Raw genomic sequence first — 14,807 nt, 5'->3', positions numbered from 1 at the left:
GGGAGCTGTGATGTGGAGCCAGCCTGATCCTAGGATATAAGGTGTGTGTGTGTGAGAGAGAGAGGGGGGGGGGGAGGGGGAGGGAGAGGGGCAGGGGGAGGGGGAGGGGGAGGAGAGGCAGAAAGTGACTCCGTCTCTTTGGAGGAGCCCACAAGGTTGTAAGTGGATCCCAGACATTAGACATGGGGTTATGTACACAGCTGGAGTTCAGCTCTGCTTTGATTTGATGGTGATTGTGCCCTGGTTCTTCTTTCTTAAAAATAAGAAGGTATTTAACTTATTTATTATTATTATTACTATTTTGTAGGACCCCACAGTTGAGAGACTTTAGATTTTAAAAGAAACTTTGGACTTTAAAAGAGACTCCTGAGTTTTTTAGAGAGACTGAACTTTTAAAAATATATTTTATTAATTTATTTATATTACATCTCAATTGTTAGCCCATCCCTTGTATCCTCCCATTCCTCCCTCCCACTTCCCCCTTACTCCCCTCCCCTATGACTGTGACTGAGGGAGGCCTCCTCCCCCTGTATATGCTCATAGAGTATCAAGTCTCTTCTTGGTAGCCTGCTATCCTTCCTCTGAGTGCCACCAGGCCTCCCCATCCAGGGGACGTGGTCAAATATGGGGCACCAGAGTTCGTGAGACTGAACTTTTAAAGTGTTTGAATTTGTAAGGCTGTGGGATTTTTAACATTTGTAAAAGGTTTTCTGATTGTAACATCTTATTAATTATGTTCTGGGGGATGAGCAAGATAAGAAAGGTTGTAGCTTGACAGTTACGTGTTTGGGTGTTAGAATAACCAGGGTCAGTTGTGCTGGGTCACTTTCATGTTGATTTGACACAAGCTACAATCATCAGAGAGGAGGAAGCCTCAGCTGAGAAAATGCCTCCAAAAGCTCCAGCGATAGATCATTTTCTTAATTAGTGATTGACATGAGAGAGGCCAGCTCATCTTGAGTGACACACCCATGGGCTTGTGGTCCTGGATTCTGTAAGAGAGGAGGCTGAGCAAGCCATGAAGAACAAGCCAGTAAGCAGCACCCCTCCATGGCCTCTGCATCAGCTCCTGCCTCCGGGTTCCTGTCCTGTTTGAGTTCCTGTCCTGACTCCCTTCAATGATGATAGTGATATAGAAACATAAAACAAATAAAGCCCTTCTTCCCCTATTTGTTTTTTTATCATAGTGACTTATCTAAGCAATAATAACCCTAACACACACACACACACACACAAAACACGCACACACACACACAGAGAGAGAGAGAGAGAGAGAGAGAGAGAGAGAGAGAGAGAGAGAGAGAGAGAGAGAATAAAAGGATAATAAAACATGGATGCCTTGGAAAACGAAGCTGCCTTCAAAGGGAAGGCTCCCTTAGGAAGTGACAGATTAAACTCAGAGCTAAGTCCTGTATAGTCAAAGGAGGTGGGTTCTAGAAGGGCTTGGGAACATGTAGTCCTGCAGGGGAAAGGTCAAGAGCAGAGGCTGAGAATCAAGGGTCATGTGCAAATGCTCCAAAGAACACTTTCATCCATGTATGTGTCCAGCAACCTTTCCCCAGCTTAGCGGGGAAGGTTCTAGTGAGTCGGGAGTCATTTTAGACTCTCAGAGAGACACTGGGTAAAATTCCTGCCTTTTGGCACTGCAGGTTCATGCTGTCAAAGACTTGGCTGAGGAGGGCTTGAGAGTGAAAGTTTGCACAGAGATTCAGATGTCATCAGAGAGGATGAAGGCTCAGAAGACTTTATTCTGCAAGGTTCCGAGCTGTGTACTGCCCAAGTGAAAACTCAGATTTGCAAAGATCACACTGGTGGCTGTCCGGAGCATTGGGCCATGAAAAGACAGGAGAACGGCAACTCTCTCAGGTACCTGGAACTCACATCACAGCTGGGGTGGGGGTGGGTCTGGGCTTCTGTATTCCTGAAGATGAATGATGCTAAACCTTGAATGGCTGCAGTGACACATGATGAGAAACATCAAGTGGGGAACAGAGCTGGAGTGGAGAACCAGACTTGATTATAGGCTGGATCTGGGGCCAGGTGAGCAGAGATGAGAGAGAGAGAGAGAGAGTCATAAATCAAACAGAACTCCTGAGGAATCCATGACTGGGGATGTCATTAAAGGAATTCAGGGAAGCCTAGAGAGGCGAAGAGCTGAGGACGGGCTAGACACAAGCTGACAGCTAAACATATGAGCTTTGAGCTCAAAAGACAGGGGAAGCCTAGTTATTCAAATAAGAGAGTCATCAAGCATATTAAAGTGCTTAAGCCACACAACTGGATGAGATCCCCTGTCAGTTTCTCTTTGAAAGCCCCTCAAACACATCTCTTCCTCTGGTTCTACTGCCATTAATCTTTGTATCCCAGAAGACCCCACTGCAGCATGTCTGTACCCAGTGTATAGCCTCTCTCCTTGGCAACCCTTCCTATACATAGCTGTACCATTCATCTTCCTGTTACACAAATTAGATCACTCTTCTCTTCAATAAAAACCAAGTGCTTATTATGTGCAAATCTCTCTGTTCAGTGCTGTGAGTGATTCAAAGAAGCATAAGAAATAGATTCTGGCTTTGGAAGCTCAGAGTCTATAGAAATGATGTCTCTGTTTAAAAAAAAACAACAACACATTTCAGTGTAGAAAGTGGCAGGGCCTTAGAAAAACATGGGGGAATCAAATATGATAGTCAGGGAGGGGAGGGTGACAGGTGGCTTCTAGCATCATGAAGACAGAAATGTTGGTGCAGGAGGCTGCATTTCAGTTGGAATAAGATCACAAAATGGCACCTTTACCTTACTTATGAAAAGTCATGGTTTCAGCCTCTTGGAGTCTCCTCCTATCTGCCTATTCTTCCACTTTCTCGGATTAAACATTCAGTTTTTGTTTTTGAGGATTTAGTGTTAGATTGTCTTTCCTGGCACAACGCTGACTCCCCAGATGTATCATGTCACCAAAATTCATTCTCGACACAGTATCAGTCTGTAACAGGCAACCCATCCCTCCAGTGTCTGCTGTAATTTCCATCTTTTGCTGTGCCATGTTGCTATGCAAGCCCTGGGCTTGCCTTTGCTTCCTGACTCTCACATCTCTGGGACCTGTCTACCCATTTCCTCAAGTGAGGTCCAGTCATCCAACATTTATCTCACCACGCGGATTAAAAACAATGACCTTTTGCACGAGATGTCCCTCAGCTGTAGATGTACGCCCTGCCTGTGTCCTGCCCCTTGGCTGTAGATGTACGCCCCACGCTGTGTCCCTCTGTGTGTCCTACTGTTTCACAGCTGGGGCGGCTCATCTGATGGGCCTTGACTGATTTGAAACAGCCCATGAGACACTTCTATGAGCATTTCCTTGAGGTTTAACTGAGAAAGGAAGAACCACTCTGACTGTGGGCAGCAACAGCCAGTGGGCTGGGATCCAGGGAGAATGAAAAACAATCAGGGAGGCAGCTGAGCACCTGCATTCCCTGCCCTTTGCTTCCTGGTTTACTGAAATGTGAGGGACCATAAATAAGAGCCACTTCCGCCTCCACACCTTCCCACGGTGACCCAAAAGGCTCCCTTCCTTAAGTTGCTTTTGTTGGGTGTTTTGTTAGGGACCTGCTCTGCCCCTCGGGGCTCACTGCCTTATGCTCTGCACTATGACCTTTTCCTTCAGTGGCTTTAACTGTCTTAGTCACTGTTCCATCGCTGTGAAGAGGCACCACTCTTATAAAACAAAGCATTTAGTTGGGGCTGGCTTACAGTTTTAGAGGCTTAGTCCATTATAGTCATGGCAGAGATCAAGGCTTTGGAGCAGTAGCTGAGAGCTACATCCTGTTCTGCAGCCTGGGGGCAGGGGGGTGAGGTGGGGTGGAGTTGGGGGAGCTAACATGGGGTTTTCAAACTTCAAAGCTCACCCTGAGTGACACACTTCTTTCAACAAGGCCACACTTCCTAATCCTTCTCAAACAGTGCCACTCCCTGACGATTAAGCATCTACATATATGAACCTATGGGGCTTTTATTATTTGAACTACCACAATAGCGAGTGCAGCTGCTCATGTAACTACTTCCTCCCTGGTATCCTGCCTGAGGAATCTATATAAGCTCTTGTCACATCTACCCTGAGGTTCTAGAAGTAATACAATAGCCAAATCATATATTCAAAGTTGATGCTGATGCAGCGAATCTTCCGTGCCCACAAGGGAAATTATCAGCAGTGGAATGCCTCTTTCCTACTTGACATCGGGTAACAGGAAGTTATTAGCCTCAGATGTGGACTCTCCAAAGAGCTAAGACAAATGGATGCGTTTTTTCTGACTTCAACCAGCATAAATATTAGATCCTGAGTCACTTGTTGTCAGGCTAATGAGATCTTCCTGGAGTGACAGTAGCTCCCCTGACCCTCCACGGCCAGGTGGTGAGGGAACTTGAACCCTGTCTAGGGAGGACAGATTGAGGATATGTGGCTATAACTTTCATGAAAAGAATTTGTGTGAAGAAGAAGCAGGCATCCTGAATATCCCCAGATATTAAAGGGACTAACACAGCAGAGGATTAGGCTGACTCCAAAGGTCTCCAAGGAACCTTTCTGGAGATAATAACTAGTAGTGCAGGGAGATGAATATTTACTTAAAATAAAGTAGAGCTTTCCACAGGCTGACTGGATGGAGCTACAGAGTCTCTAAACTTGGTGCACTCAAGAAGTTACACAGCTCTTCAAAGAGACTTAACGCCACTTCCAACATGGCAAGGCTGCACCTAGCATTTTCCCAGCCCTGAGATGACTTGACTCCACCATAATAATAGGAAAAATGCACAGAGCACTTATCACATGCAGGGTCCTGCTCTACACATTTTATACGTATTACCTCATTTCTTTGTCACAATAACTATTATTACAACCATGACTAAAGATGACAGACCCGAAGGAGAGAGAGACATTAAGTGATTTGCCTTGGTTCCCACAATTAATACATATTTGATAGCAGGAAATCTCTTTTTCCAGAGCCTAGTCTTTTATTTCATCTTTCATAACCCCATGTCAGATCTAAGTCCAAAACGGGAGAGGCCTTCCCTAATAAAGCAAACAGTGGGTCCGGGAAGCAGGCTGATCACAGAAGGGCCGTGCTAAGTGAACGGCATTTTGCAAGCCAAAAAGAAACAGGCACCGGGGAGTGAGAATTTTAAAGCATAGTTCTGCACACTTTTATAGTCTCGCGTGACGGGGACAAGGCAGGGGACTCAGAAATGTGCAAGCTGTGTCATCTTCGTAGAACCATGCATTTTCCTTATAAAGTACAGCCGCTGCACCTTGCCCATCGTGAAGAATAAACGCCAAAGCCAAAATTTAGGCTTCGTGGGTACCAGGTGGAAGCAGGCAAGTGTGTGGAGCCTGAGGCTGAGCACAGAACAGAACATCTCTGGGGAGGCACGGTTCTGTGCAGGTAGAAGAGGGGAGGCCCCTGGGAGAGCTACAAGTTACTGCTTACTTAACTGACCATTTAAAGCAGACTCCCTTCGTCACCCGTAAGCACGCGTGTGGTCAAGATGGTGAGTGGGCAGCAAACTGCGGAGAACACTTGTAATCTACATCTAAACCTCAGGTTAAATAAAGTCAGATTTGTCTTAATTCACACACACACAAAAAAAAAGCCATTCCATTGATTTAGGAGATATTTCCTCTTTTGTTCATTTGAGACAAACCTTAATAGAAAAACAAAAACAAAAAACAAAGCAACAAGTGTGTGTAGTGACGGCTGTGAGCTGTGAGGCCTTCGGACTTGACTGCCACATGCTCTGGGACGCCCACTGGCTGCCGGCTCCCTGACGACTAGCGTCCATGGTAAATTTCAGTTCCCGGTATTTTCCGATTTAACACATGCCACACACATGGCTGGAATCTGCCGAGTCCCCCAGCCATCACATTAGGATGTACCGCCGGCTGCCCTTGAGCCTGCGCATGGTATTAAGTGTGTGTGAAGGAAATAAAGATAACTACCCCAACCTTGTAACACGGCCTTCCAGTCCGCTGCCTCATTTCAAGTTAGTGCACAGGCTAGAAAACCTCACACAGAACACCGTGTTGAAAAAAAAAGCTTGAAATTAAATCAGGCCATATATGCATTGCAAGCGCATTAAAGGGGTGCTTAATGTCATACATTAGAGGTGCTGTAATCTGTACGGTCCATAAAATTTCAGGCTAATACAATACAAAGGAAAGTGGTGAGCGGCAGATGAGTTAAATCCACACAACCAGCTAGGTTTTGAAAACATTTCGTTTTTACTCAGCCTGAGTCCAAATTGCAGTTCGGTTGCCTCCACTCAGGCAAAGCAGGAAACACTGTGCCCCCTGGGAACCTTTGCAACTGCTTATAGAGTTAGCATCTGTTCTATGCTTAGAGAGACACTAATACACAAAACTGTTAACCAAAATGTCAATAAACGAGAAGACATCATAGGAAGAAAGTTGAAGGATTTATTGTAAAAATGTTGTTGAAGTTTGGGCAGGCCGGGGGGGGGGGGTGCAGGAGTAAGACACGTGTAGGTTCTTGACTCTGCATGCATTTGGATACGAGCTGAAAGGGAGGAGTGTCTAAATTCTGTGTTGACTCCAGTTTCACCATGGTAAAGAATCAACATGCTTAGGAGGAAATTGAAACCTTCGTAAAATGAGCTCATGACAGAGCAGGGTCCAGGCTCTCTAAGGGCTAAGGGAGCATACTTATATGTGCCTCTCTGGTTCAGTTAGTTAAAAATTAACTCTGACCTACCTAATCTTTGAGAAACTCTGGGTACTGAAAACAGATTATTGAAAATTACACAAGGATTTTTTTTCCCCACACATCTACAGTTTTGGTTAACCCATTCCTAACCCAGTCTTTCCTATTCTTCTACCCTAACCCTGCTTTCATTTTAAACCTCCCCACCTCCTCCCAGTGTTTTCTCTATTTTCATCTTATGTGCTCTACTATTCTGTGACAAGTTGAGTGAGAAATGCCCCCCCATAGCCTCCAGCGTTCAAACACTCAGTTGGTGGCACTGTATGGGAGGTTGAGGAGGTACGCCGACCTTGTTGGAGTACGTATCACTGGAGATGGGCACTGACAGTTTAAAGACTCGCGCAATTTCTGTTTTTCTCCTCTTTGCTTCATGCTTGTAGTTCAAGATGTGACCCCTTGACTTCCTTTTCCTGTTGCCTACCCTCTGCCATCATGGACTCCAAGCCTCTGGAAATGTAAGCCCAAATAAACTTTTGCTTCTGGAAGTTTCCTTGGTCGGTGTGTTTTATCGCAGCAGTAGAGAAGTGCCCAGTACAGAACCTTCTGATTATATTTTCTAATTCAGTTGCAAGAGCATAGTTTGCCACGAGGCTTTTGCAAGCACTTTGATTTTGGTTAATCTTTTTGCCATTCCCCCTCGTCTCCCCATAGCTGTTTAAACTTTCCCAGCCCCAGTGTCTCTCTACTCTGTGCTCGTCTACTTGTTTTCCACCATCCTCTTTCTGTTAAGTGCCCTCTCCCCACTGGAGCCTTTTTGGTTTCCTGGCTTCCACACGAGCTCCATGTTAAACACACAAAAGACTTGAAGCTAGAATACAGATATGAGAGATAACAATGTACACATGGCTGAGATCCTTAAACAATAAATAAAAATATTGTTTAAAATTATACATAAAACCTGGCATGGTGGTGCACGCCTGTAATCCCAGTACTTGGGGAGACAGAAGCAGGTGGACCTCTATGAGTTTGAGGCCAGCCTAGTCTACAAAGTAAGTCCAGGACACCCAGGACTACATAGAGAAACCCTGTCTCAAACAAACAAACAAATTATACAAACTCTTAGAAAAGGAGTTTTGGTTGTTGACCAGAGAACTTTCTTTATTCTCTTTCTAGAAAAGTCGATCACAAACTATGATAAATATTGACTAAATAATGTTTTAAAGGTATGAAAAGGTAGACTGTAGTGTCATTGTGAACAGCAAAGTCTTAGTTAAAAGAAATAATTCCTAAAGTACATGGAATAATTGTTGCTTGTAGCCTAAAATAACATATGTAGTGGCAATCTGTAAGAGACACCTTTGTCCCTATCTAATGGGTAAGCTTATGCCTTGCAGATATCGTACTTTTAAAGAAAGTTAGGCTCATCTGAAAAATATCAATAGAAGTTAGCAAAAGCAACTCAGAAGGTGCTGAGTTACCATTCATCATGTTTTTGAAATTTACTCTAATAGAACATAGATAAGTTGGCCAGCCCTTGAGTTTGAGTTGTATTATTAGGATTCCATGTTCCTCCCCATCTTCTCTTGCTGGTTGAGATACAGAGGCGGCCTGCGGCTGGCCAGGTCTACAGTTAGCTGCACACCACGGCTGGTAACAGTGTGTCTCCTGACCATTCAGGGGCCTTATTCAAAGCATTGGTTGCCAGTCTCTGAGCTGCAGCCTGTTAAGGCACAGAAGTGGGAGTAAGATGGGCTTCTCTTGGCCAGGCAGAGAATGAAGGTCATCTGTATACCAGAACACAGGACAGCAACAGAGAAGAAAACTCCAACTAAACAACTTAGGGCATGCAAAACATCACAGGATGTGCAAGCTACAGAGAAGGTGGGCGAGCTGACAAGGAAATGCAGGAGTGCAAACACAAAGGAGGAGTTGAAAACCATGACTGGGTAGACAAGATGGCTCAATGGGTAAAGGCTTTTGCCACCAAGCCTTACACCTGAGTTCAATGATTTTCCAAACCCCATATAGCAGAAAGAGAGAACTGATTCCTCCAAGTTATCTCAACTCTCTGACTTTCACATATGCATGCATACACACATGCATGCACACAAATAACTACATAAAATATAATTTAAAACTATCCAGCACACCTGCCTATTAACTGGTAAGAAGCACACCAGAGGACTTGTCATGATAGTTAACTGCTTTGGGGGACTTGACTGTCAGGACTCCACACTTAATGTTAAACCCTATGCTAGAGTTCAAAAATAAAGACATGTTAAACATACAAAAAATAATATTTTTGTAAGAATTTTTATGTGTATAAGTGCTTGCCTGCATGTCTGTATGTGCACCACATGAATGTGGTTCCTACTGAGGCCAGAAGAAGGCATAAGGTCCCCCGGAACTGGACTGACAGATGGATGAGTTAGATGTCCTGTGGGTGCTAAGACTCAACCCCAGGTTTTATGTTAGAGCAGCGAATGTTCATAATCAATGAGCCCTCCCTCCAACCCCAAGAAGAACATTTTAATGGCTACAAACTGAAGTAGTCTGTGGTGTTTTTGAAACAATGGTAATGACCAGCTAACAAATTATCTAACAAAGGAAAGACATCTTTACAGTGCAGCAAGGAGGCACCAGAATTTTCCAGCATTGTTCCGTATTCTCAGGATCCTTAGTAAAGAACTGAAATTCAGCTATGAACTATCTGGAGAAGACACGTGTGGCATCAAGAAGGCTGGAGGAATGTTCTAACAGGGAGCAATGGAAGGACCACAGGCAACCGACTGGAGTTAGAGGGGACAAGTGTGCTGTTGAGGGAAGGAGGTGTTGGCATATGACTTAGCTGGTGTCAGGCCAGGAGTTTCCATTCCAGTTTCCACTGAGAACCAAACAGATGAGAGAGCTGGGAACTTGAAGACTCGTGGCTGAGGTGCATCTTCCTGTGGTACACTGGCCTGCCTGTGGCCAGGGTGTGGATGGGAAGTCAGCCAAAGCATCCGAGGAAAGGAAAGGATGAGGGAGGGTTAGGGCATGGCAGATGGAGTCTAAGACTCCTAGCGTACAATGCTTTGGAGTGCCACTGAGGCCGAGGGTGAGCATGTGGAAGGACACTAGGATGCCAAGTGAAAAGAATCCCAAGGGTACAGGGAGCCAAGCAACTTGAATTCTAACTAAGGAGCTAGAAGTCTTCCTGGATGTTAAGGTCATGGGGCGGATGGCAGGATCCAAGATGGAAAAGTGTGAGTCAGAAGCCAAAGTGTGTAGTGATTTGAGGGCCATCATTTGGAATCCTGGTCGTTGGCAATGGAAAGAAGAGTTCAGGAGGTGGAACCTGGGGGCAGGAACCTCAAAGGGGAAGAAGGGTGTGCTGAGTGTGGGCTAATTAACAGTCCACAAGTAACAAGAGTGAGCGCTTTCCAACACTGCTGTAAAGACATTCCACAAAGTTACAACTGTAGAAGCCACAGTTTGCAGAATCTATGGAGCTGAAGTCTCTTGGTGCGGACAGAACCAGCCTGGTGTGAGGTTCCAGGAAAGTCCTCTGTGCTTGCCGAGGTGAGCTACCAACATTCGTCCATATCTGTCCCTTGGTTAGTGGCTTCATGATTCTTGTCCTTGCATCTTCGGTCACGTGGACTCCTCCTCTCTGTCTCCAAGTGCCCTCACATCCCCCTTCGGCTCCAGGTCATGAGGAGAGATGTGGCCGTACTTGACACCTGACTGGATGAATTTACTCAGAGCAATCTGTGCATCTTCATTCACACCGGCAATGACAGCAGGTGCTCCTGACCCGGTCAGAAAAGAAAGGGATGGAGTCTAGGAGAGACTTCTCCAGCCACAGTTTATAGCAGTAGGACAGGAGCTGTTCAAATGTCCTGGCAGGCGGGGCTGGCGAAGGTCACAGGAATGGGTAGGCAATAACTACCTCTACATGGACAAAGCCTAAGTGGGCAATGTCTGGGGAAACAGGACAGCTCTGTATGGCTTCATGCTTTTATCCTCAGTGATGGGGACAGACCCTCAAGTATGATAGGCACCCAGAAATCTATGGTGACTAGAATAGAGGGAGAAGGGGGAAAAAGGCATTTCCAAAACCCAAGTTCAACCATCACAACAGCCTTGCATGTTACAGTTAGGACAGTGTGCCCTTCCCTGCTGTGATTGTTAGGGCTTCCATTGCTGTGGTGGAACAGCATGGTCAACAACAGGCCGGGGAGGAAGGGGTGTATTTGGCTTACACTTCCACATTGCTGTCCATCGACAATGGGAACCAGGGCTGGAACCTGGAGGCAGGAGCTACCCAATCTCATGCAGATGCTGATTGTCCACACTTCCTACCTAGTAGGAACCTTGAGGTGCCACCGCCACAGCTCCCTTGTGCAGACCGAGCTTAGAGCAAAGGAAAGATGGAAGGAAGTGTCTAGAAGAAGGGTTGGAAAGTGTGGGAGCACAGAGAGGGTTGGTAAGGAAACCCCACCTCATGTGGGTACAGGAGGAGGAGACCTGAAGTCCGGGAACCAGTGGTGTGGGCGGAGTTGGGCCAGTGGGACGCTCAGGGAACGAGGGCAGCTGCACACTGGGTTCATCTCACATGTGGCAGTCCTCACGCGGCCATGCACATGCTCACACAAGTATGTAAATGCACCCATAAGTGTTTTCAAAAAGAATGCCGACTCTATTCCTTTCTGGGACTTCACCTTTGCCAGTGTGTTTGGGAGAACAATCATTAGCTGTCAGAATCAGCTTAGACAACACAAGATACCGTTTGCCTCACCCAAGGGGAGTCCATCTCGGTGCCTCCCGCCCCTTCTTAGGTCAGGATGAAGTCTCTTACTGTCACCAGCACCAACCTCGGAATGACTCTCAGGCCATCTGTCTCTTGCCCTTTGAGGGGATTCGCCTTCACAGCGATGGTAAAAAATGACACAGAACTGTATGACCTTTTCCCTTTGCGGTGAACTGCCGTCAATCTAGTGGCGGGCGCTGCTGCTCAGGGATCAGGTGCGGAAGACTTACAGTGTTTGCAGGAAGCTCAAGTTTCCACACAGGTAGCTTCCTTTCAGGTCGGGCCTTTCCCGTAAACATCTGCAATCAGTGCTCTACATAAGCCAAGACATCCAACCTTCCCCAACCTCTTCAGTTCTTCAAATAAGAGGCCAGCAGTGTGCCAGGCCTCACATCTCTTGCCCACCTCCCTTGCAAATCTCTCGCCGGCAGGAGATACTCCTTTCTTTGAAGAGCTGCTCGGTTTTTTGGTTTTGTTTTGTTGTTGTTGTTATTGTTGTTGTTGTTTTCTCCAACAGAACTTGGAAAACAATCAGTGAAAGTTGTTTTTATTTTCAACGGGCTCCTCTCTTATATACATGCCATGTTTTGCCTCATGGCCACTGGAATGTAAAAGTCTGTCACACTTCCTGGGAAGATGTGCTGGAATGAACCAATTAGTATCCACCTCGTTGCTGTTCACCTAGTGAGAGTTCTGCTGAGAGCCAGCCGTGCGTGACAGGCGCGGACTCCAGAGTCCTGCATCCAAACCACACATCAATCAGCCAAGAGGCTTTTCAAGTGAGAAAGGAAGGCAGCAGGCAGACAGACTCTTCTCCTCAGGGTCTCCCCAGCAGCTCCCACTTTTATGTGCCCTCCAGTAGATGCTTCTACAAACAAAAGTGATGAGGGGCACTTAGTTCCTTCAAACAAAGCCAAATGTGATCCTTGGTGGCTGCTCACTGACAAGCGATAGGAGCTCCCCAGCTTCTGCCACAGAGTGAGGCTGACTGTACCTGGGACTTTAGCAAAACTGGTGGTATGGACCAGACTAGTTGAGAAATGCATTTTTCTTGTAAGGCCTGGAGCCACAGAAGTCCAGAGAATGCAGAGGGGTTGGGTGGGAACAAAGAGCAGCATTTCTTAAGTCAGTCTTTGAAATTCAGTGTTTCCTTAGCAATATACACCTGTCAATCAAATTCCTGAAGCCAGCAAACTGCTCATCTTATTCAGAAGCAAACAGCTGAGGACAGCGCTCTCTTGGGTGGAGAGCCAGGTTTCTCTCTGGTTAAGGTGTGGGGGAAGAGTGCCTTTGCTGCTTTGTGGCTGCTTTTGAGAAAACCAGTGTTGTATGAGAGCTCATCCCTGGCCACTCCGTGGGGGCTGATGTGGACCCGCCTTTGAAGGACTGCCGGAGCAGAACGGGGGCCCGGTTTTGTGGCCTGAACTGCAGACTGTGCAGCCTGGCTCATTCACTGCCTTCCCTGCCTTTTAGAAGCTCTTCCCTTCCTCCATGCCTCACTCTAACACTCACCTCGCTACCTTCCCTCAGCCTCACCCCTCTCATAAGTGAGTTACAGATTCCAAAGTCTCTGCTTAACACGCTGGTGGAATATTAAAGTTGGAAGCAATTTAAAAACCTCTCGGAGCCCTGACTCCTTCTTTCTATGGAAAATAGAGTTGAGGCTCCGTTACACGGAGGGCTAGCCAAGCCCTACACTTAAGCCAAGCCAGGAACAGATCCAGTCTCTTCCGCTGCAGGGCGGAGTTCTGCCTGCGGCACCTGGGGCTTGCAAAGGGCTCAGGACGTTCTCCTGGGCCTGGGGAAACCACAGCCATCTTTGTGGGCCATTCTCAGGGACAGCCTCCATCTGGGAAGTACCTCATGACATCCCTCCCCTTTTCCACAGGAGGAAGTTCCCTTCTGCCATCTACACAGAAGACTGTGAACTGGGGAGCCAGAACAGCAGCTGGGAAGAGCCTGGCTGGTGAGAATTCCAGCAGATTATCCTGGAGAAGGAAGCAGGAGTGGCACCCCATGCCTGGTCCCTGCAGCCCCCAAAGACCAACCACATATCTGGCCGAATTCCTGAGTTCCTCTCTCTCAGCATGGGCCTCAAATGCTGCCTGCTATGGGGCCCATTTTCCCTTCCGACTGGCATGTCTAGGTCACAAGAATAATGAAGAGGACCACTCCTTCTTCCCAACTGACCAAGTGACACACAGGACAAGATGTATACCAACATGTACCACAGCTACCACATGGCAACTGGGAGAGGTGGGGCTTGTTTGTTTTAATTTTTAGGAGAAAGTAGTGTTTTTTATGGAAAACACCAGCTTCTGAGGAAACACTGTAGAGAAAGCACTACCGCACACAGATACGGTCTCATAGCCCTGCTGGAAGAATTGGAGAATGCCTTAGCCAGAATTCTGCTTGAGGTGGCCGCCACATCCTCCTGTCACAGGCAGAAGGGGACACAGGTTGGTAGGGAGAGTCAGTGCCTCTCAGCTGACTTGGAGGAGAGGAGTGGCCTCTGAGCAGGCTGTGCATGCCCATGGCATTCGGGGAGGCAGCTGAAGCTGACAGAGTAGAAGGCAGAGGCCCTTAGCCGCTGACTGTGCTGAGGAAAGACGCATGCAGGTGAACATAGCCAGACTTCGCGCACAGCTCCATTAGAAAGATTCCCGGCTAGCCTCCTAAAATGCAGAATGAAGAAGAGGAAGAAAAGCAGGGAGAAAGGGAAGAAGGAAATGAATGAAAAGGAGGAAGAGGTTGATGTGGAAGAGGAAGCCTGGGTTGTATGAGACCCTGACCTCAAAAACCAAACAAACAAACAAACAAAAAAATGTGTATGTGAGAGCCGGGCCGCAGGATAGCAAACATATGAATAGCTAAGATTGTATAAAGTTATTAAACGTGTTTTTAAAGAAAACATTGCCACAAACTATCTGAAGCTCCAAATGACTTGCTGAAGTGGGACGCCATATCTTAGAACAGGGACCAAGTCTATCATAAGAGGGATAGCCTGGCTACATGTCTACACTCAAAGATCACCAGGAGGAGGGACATGAAATCCCAACAGCAGCACTGTCACCGGAAGCTGTCAGAGAGGCAGCATCTGTCTGTGGGTCTGCCCTGTCACGCACAGCAGAGCAAACTCACAGCACGGGGATACTGTTTGCGTCATAAACTAAGAAAGTTTTGCATGGTCATGAAGCACTGACGTATTATGTTGTGTCTCCCTAGACGATAAGAGTGCCTGCGGGCCTGCGCGGTGACTCAGCCCCTGAGGGGCTGGCTGCTCTTCCGGAGGGCCCAGGTTAGGCTCCCAGCAC

The 14,807-nt window shown here is 46.8% G+C and overlaps 1 long non-coding RNA gene across 1 annotated transcript in view; it reads left to right on the top strand.

Moving 5' to 3' along the window:
* Positions 1-14,807, top strand: part of LOC311585349 — a 34,465-nt gene that overhangs the window by 14,800 nt on the left and 4,858 nt on the right. The window contains exons 7-9 of the long non-coding RNA XR_014775195.1: positions 1,650-1,866; positions 13,382-13,459; positions 13,640-13,749. This is a non-coding gene — a long non-coding RNA (uncharacterized lncRNA). The remainder of the gene's footprint in view (positions 1-1,649; positions 1,867-13,381; positions 13,460-13,639; positions 13,750-14,807) is intronic.

The sequence above is a fragment of the Acomys minous genome (assembly GCF_964271855.1).
Source record: "Acomys minous genome assembly, chromosome: 15".
NCBI classification, from domain to species: domain Eukaryota; kingdom Metazoa; phylum Chordata; class Mammalia; order Rodentia; family Muridae; genus Acomys; species Acomys minous.
This window is presented reverse-complemented; position numbering and strand designations above follow the sequence as displayed.